The sequence below is a fragment of the Schistocerca gregaria genome, chromosome 2 (genome assembly GCF_023897955.1).
Source record: "Schistocerca gregaria isolate iqSchGreg1 chromosome 2, iqSchGreg1.2, whole genome shotgun sequence".
NCBI classification, from domain to species: Eukaryota; Metazoa; Arthropoda; class Insecta; order Orthoptera; family Acrididae; genus Schistocerca; species Schistocerca gregaria.
Genome location: NC_064921.1, coordinates 890,375,587 through 890,392,452, shown reverse-complemented (window position 1 = coordinate 890,392,452; position 16,866 = coordinate 890,375,587). Strand labels below are relative to the sequence as shown.

At 41.8% G+C, this 16,866-nt stretch overlaps 1 non-coding gene across 1 annotated transcript; it reads left to right on the top strand.

Moving 5' to 3' along the window:
* Window positions 1-231: 231 nt before the first annotated feature.
* On the top strand, window positions 232-306 carry Trnat-ugu (transfer RNA threonine (anticodon UGU)). The gene has a single exon. It is a non-coding gene; the product is annotated as a tRNA-Thr (tRNA).
* Window positions 307-16,866: the final 16,560 nt, after the last annotated feature.

Sequence of the window (16,866 nt, the reverse complement as noted above, 5' to 3'; positions counted from 1 at the left end):
AAGAACATATACCATCTTAGTATATAATGCTCACCGTCCACTTGACCATCTTCTTCTTCTGTGCGAATGCACAAAAAGTGCCCGAACTCTTACGGGAATCGGCAACGCGCCGCGAATAATGAGTATAATGGGAGGGGGCACAACGAATGTAGTGCGGGACAATACGTTGAGAATGTGGGTTTCGTGAGAGGCGTGCCAGAGATAAATCCCTGCAGTTGCGGTATCCTCTGTGTCCTCGGTGGCTCAGTTGGATAGAACGTCTGCCCTGTAAGCAGGGGAACCCGAGTTCGAGTCCCGGTCGGGACACACATTTTCATCTACCTCGTTGACGTATGTCAATGCCTGTAAGCAGCTAAAGGTGTTCATTTCATTGTACTACCTATTTATATAAAAAATTGTAGTGTTAAAGAGTTGATACCACAAAAAACTCATGGAAATGAGTGTCCTGATGATATTGGTATGATTTCTTGAAAGCCGTTCTTCGAAATAAATTTTGTTATTAGTAATGCGTAGTTTTTCAGTCAAATAAATGTTTCACTACATATCAGGCTACTGTAAAATGGGCAGATTTCTAGTTTTTAGCTGGTAACACTTTTGAAGGCTCTGAAACTACGAAAAAAATCGTATCAGTTTAATTGATTTTACAAAAAACTCATGGAAATGAGTGTCCTGATGATATTGGTATGATTTCTTGAAAGCCGTTCTTCGAAATAAATTTTGTTATTAGTAATGCGTAGTTTTTCAGTCAAATAAATGTTTCACTACATATCAGGCTACTGTAAAATGGGCAGATTTCTAGTTTTTAGCTGGTAACACTTTTGAAGGCTCTGAAACTACGAAAAAAATCGTATCAGTTTAATTGATTTTACAAAAAACTCATGGAAATGAGTGTCCTGATGATATTGGTATGATTTCTTGAAAGCCGTTCTTCGAAATAAATTTTGTTATTAGTAATGCGTAGTTTTTCAGTCAAATAAATGTTTCACTACATATCAGGCTACTGTAAAATGGGCAGATTTCTAGTTTTTAGCTGGTAACACTTTTGAAGGCTCTGAAACTACGAAAAAAATCGTATCAGTTTAATTGATTTTACAAAAGACTTAGTAGAACCATTGCTTGGATTTCAACCATTCAGAGAATTGCAATAAACACAGAAACATTTCAGGATTAAAGATTGAAAGCTGTGGGTGCAATGTTATTGAAAATACAATAATTTTCCAGAGTCTCAGCTACACTACGTATGTCATAATGCACACAATAACAAGTCTAGTCCATCAAAATGAAAGAAAATTTAAGTTCTAATTTTTAATGTACCGTTATTTTTCTATTATATGCTTGCCAATGAAACATTTCTGTATTTTTCTATATTTCCTGATTGTTTTGGCGTTTTGTTTGTAGTGTTACTGTATATAACTAACGTAAGGGTAAGTTGCAGCTGTATTCTCGAAAACCATCTTGCAGCAATCACAACTACTTAATTTTCGATTTTCTCCTGTCACTTTGTATGGTGCACCACAGCTCCCAGAAACTATATTACAAATCCATGACTCTCTTGTTTAGATATTGCTTCCGCATCGCGATAATTGTTTCGATAGACATCGGAAGACTCACATCCCCTTCTGTAACTACGCCCACCAGTTCGGTTATCCGCTTAGTATCGTTCGTCTAGCAGTTATCTTCGATGCTGTCCAGCTGCCTCTCTGTCACAATCTTTAAATCATTTCTCAGCCTTCTTAAATTTGAGATACTATGCATTTTTTCTGTTCCCTGTGTCTCTTGATCTTGTGATGATTACATTCACTCTCGATATCCAGGAAAATCATAGACAGGCGTGACTATGATGTCATTATTACTATTATTAAACTTTTGAAAAACCTCAAACAACCAAAATAAATCAAACATCTGAGGTGAAATTAATTATTGCTAAAATTCATTTACTACGCACCATTCGCTACTACTTTCGGTAAGTGACCATTATCAAGGTTAGCATAAACTACGCTACTGGCCATTAAAATTGCTACACCAAGAAGAACTGCAGATGACAAAAGGGGATTTAATTGGAAAAATATATTACACTTGAGCTGACATGTGATTACATTTTCACGCAATTTGGGTGCATAGATCCTGAGAAATCAGCACCCAGAACAACCACCTCAAGCCGTAATAACGGCCTTGATACGCCTGGGCATTGAGTCACACGGAGCTTGGATGGCGTGTACAGGTACAGTTGTCCATGCAGCTTCAACGCGATACCACAGTTCATCAAGAGTAGTGACTGGCGTATTGTGACGAGCCAGTTGCTCGGCCACGATTGACCAGACGTTTACAATTGCTAAGAGATCTCGAGAATGTGCTGGCCAGGGCAGCTGTCGAACGTTTTCTGTATCCAGAAAGGCCCGTACAGGACCTGCAACATGTGGTCGTGCATTGTCCTGCAGAAATGTGGAGTTTCGCAGGGATCCAATGAAGGGTAGAGCCATGGGTCGTAACATATCTGAAATGTAACGTTCACTGTTCAAAGTACCGTCAATGCGAACAAGAGGTGACCGAGATGTGTAACCAATAGCACCCCATACCATCACGCTGGGTGATACGCCAGTATGACGATGACGAATACGCGCTTCCAATGTGCGTTCACCGTGATGTCGCCAAACACGGATGCGACCATCATGATTCTGTAACCTGGATTCATCCGAAAAAATGACGTTTTGCTATTCTTGCACCCAGGTTCGTCGTTGAGTACACAATCGTAGGCGCTCCTGTCTGTGATGCAGCGTCAAGGGTAACCGCAGCCTTGGTCTCCGAGCTGATAGTCCATGCTGCTGCAAACGTCGTCGACTTGTTCGTGCAGATGATTGTTGACTTGCAAACGTCCCCATCTTTTGCTTCAGGGATCGAGACGTGGCTGCACAATCCATTACAGACATGCGGGTAAGATGCCTGCCATCTCGACTGCTAGTGATACGAGGCCGTTGGGATCCAGCACGGCGTTCCGTATTACCCTCCTGAATCCACCGATTCCACATTCTGCTAACAGTCATTGGATCTCGACCAACGCGAGCAACAGTGTCGCGATAGGATAAACCGCAATCGCGATAGGCTACATACAATCTGACCTTTAACAAAGTCGGAAACGTGATGGTACGCATTTCATCTCCACACACGATACATCACAACGACGTTTCACCAGAGCAATGCCGGTAAACTGCTGTTTGTGTATGAGAAATCAGTTGGAAATTTTCCTCATGTCAGCACCTTGTAGATGTCGCCACCAGTGCCAACCTTGTGTGAATGCTCTGAAAAGCTAATCATTTGCATCTCACAGCATCTTTTTCCTGTCGGTTAAATTTCGCGTCTGTAGCACGTCATCTTCTTTGTGTAGCAATTTTAATAGCCACTAGTGTAATAAACCAAACCATTAGAGACTACACAGTTTACAGGGTAATATGAGGTTAAATAGTATTTCACTTACTGGCACAAACGTCAGGTAAATTGTACTATAATTTATACAAAAGTAATTAGCTCTTTGAAGCCCATATTATGTAAAAAATGTCTCACAATAATAACCGTGTACGATAATTGTCGTCATGAAAAGGCCGCAGCAAGTGGCATAAAGGTCCTTAGTGAAACCACCACTTTCCTTGGTGATTCCAATACATTTTACATTCGAAAACGTCAGATCACAGTGCGGCGAACAGCAGGAAGATGATCCTGACGACCTTCGACACTGATGACACCCTCGGACGTGTCTGTCTTTCTCTAAGGACACTGAGGCCGCATCCACAGTAAACGTGTTCGCGCTCTCTTGAGTGGAGTGCGACCTGAATTTTTGCTCTCCTCTACAGGTTGGAACAACTAGGGACCGTTGAAAACCGTTCGATGAAATCTTTACATGATCGGAAGAAGTAAAGGTACTATCGCTTTTTCAACTCTTCTGCTTTCCACCCACTTGTGGCGCGATCACGCGAGAATGCAACAAATACATGTGCGAGAGTAAAACGGCGAAGGGTACCTCTAAGACCATCCAGGTCGGCAACATCATCTATGCCGCCCACAGTTATGTTCCATTTTATATCTCTACATAGTGTTATATCCAGGTATTTGTATGATATGACAGCTTCTAACTTTGGTTCATTGATATTGTATTCGTAGGCTTCTATGTCTTCTCATTTTGTGAAGTGAGCAGTTTCACATTTCCAAACATTTAAAGTGTGTTGGGTCCCTTGCTGTTCATACTATGTATTTTGTGTTGTATATTAATGAACTTGCATACATTATTCATAGTAACGTTAGACTTTCGCAGGTGATGCAGTTATATATAATGAAGTACTATCTGAAAGAAGCTGTACAAATTTTCAGTCATATCTCGATAAATTTAAAACGTGTGTAAAGATTGGCGCCTTGCTTTAAATGTTTGGAAATGTAAAACTGCGCACTTCAAAAAATGAGAAAACGTAGTATCCTATGAATAGAATATCAACGACTCAAAGCTGGAAGCTGTCAGATCATACAAACACCTGGATGTAACACTTTGTAGATGTATAAAATGGAACAATCACATAGGATAAGCCATAGGGAAAGCAGCTGGCAGATTTTGGTTTATTGTTAGAAAACTAGGAAAATGCAATTATTCTACAAAGGAGATTGTTTATACGTCAGACGTGTGAAACATCCTAGAATACTGCTTAAGTATGTTGGATCCATTCTAAATAGGACTTAAGGCTGATGATGAACGTATCCAGAGAAAGGGAGCAAAATAATTAGTTTTTTTGACCTGTGGTAGAGTGTCTCTGGTATGCAGAAGAAAGTGAAATGGGAGACTGACGAAGAAAGATGAAAAATATCCCAAGGAAGCATACTTGCAAATTTTCAAAAACCGGCTTTAAATCATGACTCTAGGAATATATTACAACCCCATATGTGCCGCTCCCGTAGGGATCGTGAGGACAAAATTAGGTTAGATACGGCACGCACAGAGGCATTTAAACAGCCATTCTTCCCGTGTTCCGTAAGCGAATGGAACGGGAGAAAGTCAGAATACCTGGTACAACGGGTCGTTCCCTCTGCTATGCACTTCACAGTGGTTTTCAGAGTGCAAATGTAAGTAATGTCATTATTATTACTACGGATTTTATCAAAAATGTTGCACAGTTTTCCTCATGAGACTTAACAGCAAATTAATGAAACCTTTTAGAAATCCAAGTACATTGGAGTAAATCTAAGCTTAGATTCTAAAACCTATTTCTAACTTTTGCCTGGGACATTAAAAACCTTTAGCATCATGCTTAGACACCTGTGGAAACAGACCCTCATCAGGCTTGCCTTTTTTTTTTTGTCATCCGTCTACTGACTGGTTTGATGCGGCCCGCCACGAATTCCTTTCCTGCGCTAACCTGTTCATCTCAGAGTAATACTTGCAACCTACGTCCTCAATTATTTGCTTGACGTATTCCAATCTCTGTCTTCCTCTACAGTTTTTGCCCCTCTACAGCTCCCTCTAGTACCATGGAAGTCATTCCCTCATGTCTTAGCAGATGTCCTATCATCCTGTCCCTTCTCCTTATCAGTGTTTCCCACATATTCCTTTCCTCTCCGATTCTGCGTAGAACCTCCTTATTCCTTACCTTATCAATCCACCTAATTTTCAACATTCTCAAATGCTTCGATTCTCTTCTGTTCCGGTATTCCCACAGTCCATGTTTCACTACCATAAAATGCTGTACTCCAGACGTACATCCTCAGAAATTTCTTCCTCAAATTAAGGCTGGTATTTGATATTAGTAGACTTCTCTTGGCCAGAAATGCCTTTTTTGCCATAGCGAGTCTGCTTTTGATGTCCTCCTTGTTCCGTCCGTCATTGGTTATTTTACTGCCTAGGTATCAGAATTCCTTAACTTCATTGACATCGTGACCATCAATCCTGATGTTTAGTTTCTCGCTGTTCTCATTTCTACTACTTCTCATTACCTTCGTCTTTCTCCGATTTACTCTCAACCCATACTGTGTACTCGTTAGACTGTTCATTCCGTTCAGCAGATCATTTAATTCTTCTTCACTTTCACTCAGGATAGCAATGTCATCAGCAAATCGTATCATTGATATCCTTTCACCTTGTATTTTAATTCCACTCCTACACCTTTCTTTTATTTCCATCATTGCTTCCTCGATGTACAGATTGAAGAGTAGGGGCGAAAGGCTACAGCCTTGTCTTACTCCCTTCTTAATACGAGCACTTCGTTCTTGATCGTCCACTCTTATTATTCCCTCTTGGTTGTTGTACATATTGTATATGACCCGTCTCTCCCTATAGCTTACCCCTACTTTTCATCTTGATTTTTCTTTAGCCTTGCTTCCATTATTAGTCGTAACGTCAGAATTGCCTCTCTCGTGCCTTTACTTTTCCTAAAGCCAAACTTATCGTCACCTAGCGCATTCTCAATTTTCTTTTCCATTCTACTGTATATTATTCTCGTAAGCAGCTTCGATGCATGAGCTGTTAAGCTGATTGTGCGATAATTCTCGCACTTGTCAGCTCTTTCCGTCTTCGGAATTGTGTGGATGATGCTTTTCCGAAAGTCAGATGGTATGTCGCCATACTCATATATTCTACACACCAACGTGAATAGTCGTTTTGTTGCCACTTCCCCTAATGATTTTAGAAATTCTGATGGAATTTTATCTATCCCTTCTGCCTTATTTGACCGTAAATCCTCCACAGCTCTTTTAAATTCCGATTCTAATACTGGATCCCCTATCTCTTTTAAATCGACTCCTGTTTCTTCTTCTATCACATCAGACAAATCTTCACCCTCGTAGAGATTTTCAATGTATTCTTTCCACCTATCTGCTCTCTCCTCTGCATTTAACAGTGGAGTTCCCGTTGCACTCTTGATGTTACCACCGTTGCTTTTTTTAATGTCACCAAAGGTTGTTTTGACTTTCCTGTATGCTGAGTCTGTCCTTCCGACAATCATATCTTTTTCGATGTCTTCACATTTTTCCTGCAGCCATTTCGTCTTAGCTTCCCTGCACTTCCTATTTATTTCATTCCTCAGCGACTTGTATTTCTGTATTCCTGATTTTCCCGGAACATGTTTGTACTTCCTCCTTTCATCAATCAACTGAAGTATTTCTTCTGTTACCCATGGTTTCTTCGCAACTATCTTCTTTGTACCTATGTTTTCCTTCCCAGCTTCTGTGATGGCCTTTTTTAGAGACGTCCATTCCTCTTCAACTGTGTTGCCTACTGCGCTATTCCTTATTGCTGTATCTATAGCGTTAGAGAACTTCAAACGTATCTCGTCATTCCTTAAACTTTCGTATCCCACTTCTTAGCGTATTGATTCTTCCTGACTAATGTCTTGAACTTCAGCCTACTCTTCATCACTACTATATTGTGATCTGAGTCTATATCTGCTCCTGGGTACGCCTTACAATCCAGTATCTGATTTCGGAATCTCTGTCTGAGCATGATGTAATCTAATTGAAATCTTCCCCTATTTCCCGGCCTTTTCCAAGTATACCTCCTCCTCTTGTGATTTTTGGACAGGGTATTCGCTATTACTAGCTGAAACTTGCTACAGAACTCAATTAGTCTTTCTCCTCTTTCATTCCTTGTCCCAAGCCCATATTCTCCTGTAACCTTTTCTTCGACTCCTTACCCTACAACTGCATTCCAGTCGCCCATGACTATTAGATTTTCGTCCCCCTTTACATATTGCATTACCCTTTCAATATCCTCATACACTTTCTCTATCTGTTCATCTTCAGCTTGCGACGTCGGCATGTATACCTGAACTATCGTTGTCGGTGTTGGTCTGCTGTCGATTCTGATTAGAACAACCCGGTCACTGAACTGTTCACAGTAACACACCCTCTGCCCTACCTTCCTATTCATAAGGAATCCTACACCTGTTATACCATTTTCTGCTGCTGTTGATATTACCCGATACTCATCTGACCAGAAATCCTTGTCTTCCTTCCACTTCACTTCACTGACCCCTACCATATCTAGATTGAGCCTTTGCATTTCCCTTTTCAAATTTTCTAGTTTCCCTACCACGTTCAAGATTCTGACATTCCACGCCCCGACTCGTAGAACATTATCCTTTCGTTGATTGGTATCCTTTGGTAAAGAAACCCACCCATGGCCGCTATTGCACAGATGTCAGGCGTGGCCCCTATGACGGTGGGTTCAAATGGCTCTGAGTACTATGGGACTCAACATCTTAGGTCATAAGTCCCCTAGAACTTAGAACTACTTAAACCTAACTAACCTAAGGACATCACACACACCCATGCCCGAGGCAGGATTCGAACCTGCGACCGTAGCAGTCCCGCGGTTCCGGACTGCAGTACCAGAACCGCACGGCCACCGCGGCCGGCTATGACGGTGGGTATGATGGTTTTCTGAGGGTGCGCCAGCGGTCTATGGGTATTGTCTTTGATTAGTAATCAAAAACATATTTAGTCTCCGGTTCGATAACCGCCACCGCTTAAACTTTGATTGACTTCTGGCATAAGAAGTCACCCTCATTCCGCCAACGGACTTGTCAGAAGAGGACGGTGGAATAGGCAGAGGTACAGGGCATTCTCTTGTCCTTGTGGTGGAAAACTGCCCCTAAAGGCGGACGAATCACAATGAACAATGACATGGGGATACAGAAAGCAATGGAACCAATGTATTAGAGATACATAACGTGCTTCCACAGGACATGTGGCCTGTAATCGAAAAGAAATGTCGTGATGATCTCTCCTCTGGCAAAAGATTCCTGAATAGTCCCCCATTCGGATCTCCGGGAGATGACTGCTAAGTAAAGGGTAACGTTCTACTAGTCGGGGTATGGAATGTCAGAGGCTTGAATATGACAGGGAAGCTAGAAATTATGAAAAGGATAATGCAAATGGTCAATTAGATATATTGAGGATCAGTGAAGTGAAATGGAAAGAGGGCAAGGATTTCTGGTCAGATGAGTATAGGGAAATATCAATACCAGCTGAAAACGGTAAAACAGAAGTAGGATTCGTTATGAATAGGAAGGCAGGCAGAGAGAGTGTTACTGTGAACAGTTCAGTGACACGGTTGTTCTTATCGGAATCGACATCAAATCAACAGCGACAACGATAGTTCAGATATACATGCCAACGTCACAAACTGAAGATGAAGCGATAGAGAAAGTATAGGAGGATATTCAAAGGACAATAAAAAGGTGAAAATATAATTCATGGGGGGACTGGAATGTAGTTGTAGGGGAAGGAGTAGAAAAACGGTTAAGGGAGAATATGGCCTTGGGACAAGGATTGAAAGAGGAGAAAGACTAATTGAGTTCTGTAATACATTTCAGCTTGTATTAGCGAAAGAAGGAAGTACAAAAATATACAAGGAAATTCAGGAATACAGTAATACAAGTCGCTGAGGAATGAAATAATAGTAAGTGCAGTGAAGCTAAAACGAAGTGACTGCAGGAAAAATGTGAATTAACCGAAAAAGATATAATTGTCGGAAGGACTGAGTCAGCATATAGGAAAGTCAAAACAACCTTCGGTGAAATTAAAAAAAAAAAGGTCCAAATGGCTCTGAGCACTATGGGAGTTAACATCTGAGGTCATCAGTCCCTAGAACTTAGAACTACTTAAACCTAACTAACCTAAGGACATCACATACATCCATGCCCGAGGCAGGTTTCGAACCTGCGACCGTAGCAGTCGCGCGGTTCATGACTTCAGCTCCTAGAACTTCATGGCCACCGCGGCCGGCGGTGAAATTAAAAGCAAGGTGGTAATATTAAAAGTGCGACGGGAATTCCACTGTTAAATGGAGAAGAGAGAGAAAGAGAGGAAGCAGACGGGTGGAGAGAGTACACTGAAAGCCTCTATGAGAGGGAACACTTGTCTTATGTGATAGAAGAAGAAACAGGAGTAGGTTTAGAAGAGATGGGGCATCCAATATTAGAATCAGTATTCTAGAGAGCTTTGGAAGACTTAAGATCAAAGAAGGCAGAACGGATAGATAACATTCCATCAGAATTTCTAAAATAACTAGAGAAGTGGCAACAAAACGACTAATTATATTTGTGTGTAGAATATATAAGTCTGCCGAGATACCATCCATCTGACTTTCGGGAAAATATCGTTCACAGAATTCTGAAGACTGCAAGAGCTGACAAGTGTGACCATTATCGCACAATCAGCTTAATAGCTCGTGCATCCAAGTCGCTGTCAAGAATAACATACAGAAGAATGGGAAAGAAAACTGAGATGTGTTTTAGGTGACGATGAGTTTGTCTTTAGGAAAGGTAAAGGCGCTAGAGAAGCAATTCTGACTTTGAGGCTGATAATGGAAGCAACACTAAAGAAAAATCAAGACACGTTCATAGATTTGTCGACCTGGAAAAAGCGTTCGATAATGCAAAATGGTGCACCATTTTCGAAATTCTGTGAAAAATAGGGTGTAAGATATAGGGAAAGAGGGTAATATACAATATGTACAAGAGCCAAGAGGAAATGGAAAGTGTTCGGATTAACAATAGTGTAAGACAGGGATGTAGTCTTTCGCCCCTACTGTTTTCGAAGAAGCAGTGATGGAAATGATAGACAGGTTCAGGAGTGGAATAAAAATTCAAGGTGAAAGGACATCAGTGATACGATTCGCTGATAACATTGCTATCCTGAGTGAAAATGAAGAAGAATTACATGATCTGCTGAGTGGAGTGAAGAGTTTAATGATTACAGAATATGGGCTGAGGGCAAATAAAAAAAGGCGAAAGTGATGAGAAGTAGTAGAAATGAGCACAGCAAGAAACTTACCATCAAAATTGATGGTCGCGAAGTAGACAAAGTTAAGGGATTCTACTTCCTAGGCAGAAAAATAATCAGTGACGGGCGGACCAAGGAGAACAACAAAAGCAGACTAGTATTGGCAAAAAGAGCATTCCTGGCCAACAGTATAATTTGAGGAAGAAATCGCTGAGAGTGTACGTTTGTAGCACAGCATTGTATGGCAGTGAGACAAGGACTGTGGATAAACCGGAACGGAAGACAATCGAAGCATTTGAGATGTGGTGCTGCAGAAGAACGTTGAAAATTAGATTGATTGGTAAGTTAAGGAATGACGAAGTTCTCCGCAGAATCAGCTAGGAAAGGGACGTACGGAAAACACTGGCAAGAACAAGGGGTAGGATGAGAGGACAGACGTTAAGGCGTGGTGGAATAACCTCCATGGTACTAGAGGGAACTGGAGAGGGCAAAAACTGTAGAAGAAGACAGAGTTTGGAGAATATCGAGCTGATAATTGAGGACGTAGGTAGCAAGTTCCACTCTGAGATGAAGAGGCTGACACAGAACAGGAATTCGTGGCGGACGGCATCAAATTAGTCATAGGACCGATAACTCAAAAAGAAAAAACAGTCATTAAGCCAACATAGGCCATAGTAAAATATTTATTCGTTTCATGAGTTCGCTTTTGTTCCATAGAAACTGCGAACTATGCACTCACGAAACTGCCTTACTTTAAACCAGAATGAAACTATCAGATTAATAGCATTGCATATCTTAGAAATTTGCACAAAGCAGTTTATTAGTTCTTTGGGATCAAGGAGTGGTCGTCAAGCATTGGTTATTAAGGAATAGTCATCGAGGAGTACTCATCAAGGAGTGGTCATCAAGAGGTGGTGATCAAGAAGTGGTCATCAAGAGGCGGTCATCAAGTGTTGGTGATCAAGAAGTGGTGATCATGAGGTGGTCAGCAAGAGGTGGTGATCAAGAGGTGGTGATCAAGAGGTGGTGATCAAGAAATGGTGATCAAGAGGTGGTGATCAAGAGGTGGTCATCAGGAGGTGGTCATCAAGAGGTGGTCATCAAGAGGTGATCATCAAGAGGTGGTCATCAAGAGGTGGTCATCAAGAGGTGATAATCAAGTGGTGGTGATCAAGAAGTGGTCATCAAGAGGTGGTCATCAAGAGGTGGTCATCAAGAGGTGGTCATCAAGAGGTGGTCATCAAGAGGTGGTGATCAAGAGGTGGTCATCATGAGGTGGTCATCAAGAGGTGATGATCAAGTGGTGGTCATCAAGAGGTGGTGATCAAGAGGTGGTGATCAAGAGGTGGTCATCAAGAGGTGATGATCAAGTGGTGGTCATCAAGAGGTGGTCATCAAGAGGTGGTCATCAAGAAGTGGTGATCAAGAGGTGGTGATCAAGAGGTGGTTATCAAGAGGTGGTGATCAAGAGGTGGTCATCAAGAGGCGGTCATCAAGAGGCGGTCATCAAGTGTTGGTGATCAAGAGGTGGTGATCAAGAGGTGGTGATCATGAGGTGGTCAGCAAGAGGTGGTGATCAAGAGGTGGTGATCAAGAAATGGTGATCAAGAGGTGGTCATCAAGAGGCGGTCATCAAGAGGCGGTCATCAAGTGTTGGTGATCAAGAGGTGGTGATCATGAGGTGGTCAGCAAGAGGTGGTGATCAAGAGGTGGTGATCAAGGGGTGGTGATCAAGAAATGGTGATCAAGAGGTGGTCAACAAGAGGTGGTCATCAAGAGGTGGTCATCAATAGGTGGTCATCAAGAGGTGGTGATCAAGAGGTGGTCATCAAGAGGTGATAATCAAGTGGTGGTGATCAAGAGGTGGTCATCAAGAGGTGGTCATCAAGAGGTGGTCATCAAGAGGTGGTGATCAAGAGGTGGTCATCAAGAGGTGATAATCAAGTGGTGGTGATCAAGAGGTGGTCATCAAGAGGTGGTCATCAAGAGGTGGTCATCAAGAGGTGGTCATCAAGAGGTGGTCATCAAGAGGTGGTCATCAAGAGGTGATGATCAAGTGGTGGTCATCAAGAGGTGGTGATCAAGAGGGGGTCATCAAGAGGTGGTCATCAAAAATGGCTCTGAGCACTATGGGACTTAACTTCTGAGGTCATCAGTCCTCTAGAACTTAGAACTACTTAAACCTAACTAACCTATGGATATCACACACATCCATGCCCAAGGCAGGATTCTAACCTGCGACTGGAGTGGTCGCACAGTTTCAGACTGAAGCGCCTGCAACCGCTCGGCCACTCCGGCCGGCGGTGGTCATCAAGAGGCGGTCATCAAGAGTTGGTCATCAAGAGTTGGTCATCAAGAAATGGTCATCAAGGAGTGGTCATCAAGGAGTGATCATCAAGTAGTTAGCTCGATATGGCATACTTAAGAAAACGTTACTTAGTCTCTTCTGTGACGAAACTGAGGCAATTCTTCAGGTTAGAGATCCTGTTAGCGCTACAGTATTAGCGTCGTGTCTACTTGGGATGACTGTTTGTCTGGTGTTCTTACTATTATGTTATCACGTTGTGCGTCACAGTCTGTTGGTTGTGCTGTTTTTTCCCTGATCGAGTCGACAAGTTACGGCTTCCTGCGGCGTTTACCATCTTTGATGCCGAATACGCTGAAAGAAATGCAATGTCTAAATTTTAGTTGCTAATGCGCACTGCCAGTATTTAAAAAAAATGTTGAAGTTGCTCATTCTAACAGCGGTTTGTATAGCCCTTCCTGCCTTGCAGCAAATCTGCGAATAAGCAGAGGCAGCCTTGACAAAAGAAAGTAGCACCAAGATCAAAGAGCACACACTCGAATTTTAAGTATTGAGCCACAGCAAAAATGTCGAAGATCACTAATTTTTTTAATAACTTGCTGTTCATATCGAAGCTAAACTGTTGCAGCTGTAATTGTTACGCAAGTGACTAGCAGAGGAAAGAAAATCAAGGCAGTGTATAACGCACACACTCGAATTTTAAGTATTTAACCACACCAAAAATGTCTCAGATCATTAATTTTCTTAATAACACGCTGTTCATATCGACGCTAAACTGTTGCAGCTGTAATTGTTACAGTCTGGAACCACGCGACCTCTATGGTCGAAGCTTCGAGTCCTGCCTCGGGCATGGATGTGTGTGATGTCCTTAGGTTAGTTAGGTTTAAGTAGTTCTAAGTTCTGGGGGATTGATGACCTCAGAAGTTAAGTCCCACAGCGCTCATAGCCATTTGAACCATTTTTTACTAATTGTTACACAAGTGACTAGCAGAGGAAAGAAAATCAAGGCAGTGTATGATGTTAAACGTTACATACTACTTCCATCAACCGGGACTTCCATTCATTGACATTAAATATTTTATAACCGTTCCCGTAGCACAGCTGTTACGAAAATTTTTGAATAACTGTTATTTTGCTAGTAATGAAACAGTTCCTCGTTTATTCCCTGCGGTCGTCGCAAATAAGGGGTGTCTATTGGATGACGAAAAGAAACATTTTCCTTGCACCAGCCACAGCTGATTAAAGAGAAATTAATGCATTTAAGAACCTCACAGTAATTACCATTTTTATATGGACAGAACTGGAATGGAGCAAACAATGGTCATGTCCATTGTTCTGTTTATTGTGCACCATATCAGGTACGCTTGATCACATTCGTAAAATGTAGTGATGCAAACTGACAATGCAAAAATGACTGAGTTTAATAATACTATTCCGCTGATAGATCTGAAATAACAAAGAGCTAACTGAAATTATATTTCATGACAATTTTCTGAATAATGCTTTAGAGTTACGAAAAATTTTCTTACCGTGAGGCTGAATCAAAGTACTAGTTCCAGAGGGAATCCGAATTATAGTAACAGTCTTCTCGTCCTCCTCCTAAATATAGATGTCGCTATGACCAGGCCAAGGGTCCAAGAAAAATAATGAATAATTTTCTGGAAAAGGTAAGAAGACAATTCGAATGTAACACTGAACATTATTTTTTTCTATTTTCCCATGTCAATTACAAGATTTTTGCAAGTAAACAGTCATTTATTTAATTTGTGGTCCTATTGAGCTTGATGTTCCTGAAGACAGATATAAAGCGGCGGAAACAGTAATCCACTGATAATGATAATTTTCATTGGAATTCTTGTATACGAAAGTTTTACAGCGTTTACCGACTGCACAAGCGACTCTTAATTTTGTTCAAAATGAAAAAAATGCGGTTCGTACGAAACCTCACTGACTGACATTACGCGCAGCATTTTAGGGGGTAGGTTAGTTAGCTACGAATTTCTCTATGGTATTACCCATTCACGACAGCTCCCCTACACTTTTACTTTAAGTCGTAATTTTGCGACTTCCTTTACCGCATAATTTCCTGAGTCTGTTTAACCAGGTAGAGAGATCTCGGAAATCAGTAATGTTCATCTCATACGCAGTTCAGAGCACCCACTCTCGTAGATCATCTTCGGTAATGTTACATTGACTCTCCAGAGCAGTTCTAGATCTTTCGAATAGTTTTTCTTTTACACTTTTCTGAGCTTCATTTTGGCTCGTATACCGTACTTTGTGTAAATCTTAGTTCGGTTTAAACAATTCATGTTCAGATTTTACGTTACGAGACTGGCTTTGCACACTGCTTAAGCATAAGCGTTTCCTCCGTCCTTCGTTTAACTAAAACATTTATAGCCTTTTCTTTCTCATTGAAAGCTATTACTGTAGATGTTTTCTTTGAACTTGGAAAGTACTTTTTTGTACTGAACTGTAATTAGTGCAACAATCATCAATCAAATTACAATTAACGGAATAGGCAGAATCATTTCCTGTTCCCTTTTAATGTTTCCAAAGTTGCTAACGAAATGTCGACTTAATTCGACTGAATGCCCAAGAAATTAATTGACAGATAACACATATGTATACGTTCAGGGGAAGCTGGTGATTTAGATTGCATACCATGTTCTTCATATTTCATGTTTTCAGGGTTGAAAACATTAACTGTACTTCAAATTATTGAGAAACTATGGAACTCGCGCAAAGGCAGATGCTATTAGCATCTCCACTGTTACCTTTTAGTGAACCACAAAGGCAACTCTTAATTATTGTGGATATTGAACGAGTTGCAAATTCGTGTCAGTAGGAACTATGAACGATTGTGTCAGAGCAACTATCAACGGGACTGAAGTTCGCTTTGCAAATTACGATTGCGTCGTGCCGTGTTATCTGTTTACCGACGTGCCGTCAATCAAAGGTATGCACTCTCCGTCTTGCGCACGTGTTGTTTGCTTCAGCTACGGCAGGGGTATGTACACTACTGGCCATTAAAATTGCTACACCACGAACATGACGTGCTACAGACGCGAAATTTAACCGACAGCAAGAAGATGCTGTGATATGCAAATGACTAGCTTTTCAGAGCATTCATACAAGGTTGGCGCCGGTGGCAACATTTACAACGTGCTGGCATGAGGAAAGTTTCCAACCGATTTCTCATACACAAACAGCAGTTGATCGGCGTTTCCTGGTGAAACATTGTTGTGATGCCTCGTGTAAGGAGGAGAAATGCGTACCAGCACGTTTCCGACTTTGATGAAGGTCGGATTGTACCCTAGCGCGATTGCGGTTTAACGTATCGCGATATTGCTGTTCGCGTTGGTCGAGATCCAATGACTGTTAGCAGAATATGGAATCGGTAGGTTCAGAAGGGTAATACGGAACGCCGTGCTGGATCCCAACGCCCCCGCATCACTAGCAGTCGAGATGACAGGCATCTTATCCGCATGGCTGTAACGGATCGTGCAGCCGGGGACGTTTTCAAGACAACAACCATCTGCACCAACAGTTCGACGACGTTTGAAGCAGCATGGACTATCAGCTCGGAGACCATGGCTACGGTTATCCTTGACGCTGCATCACAGACAGGAGCGCCTACGATGCTGTACACAACGACGAACCCGGGTGCCCGAATGGCAAAACGCCATTTTCTCAAATGAATCGAGGTCAAGTTTACAGCATCATGATGGTCGCATCCGTGTTTGGCGACATCGCGGTGAACGCACATTGGAAGCGTGTATTCGTCATCGCCGTACTGGCGTAGCACC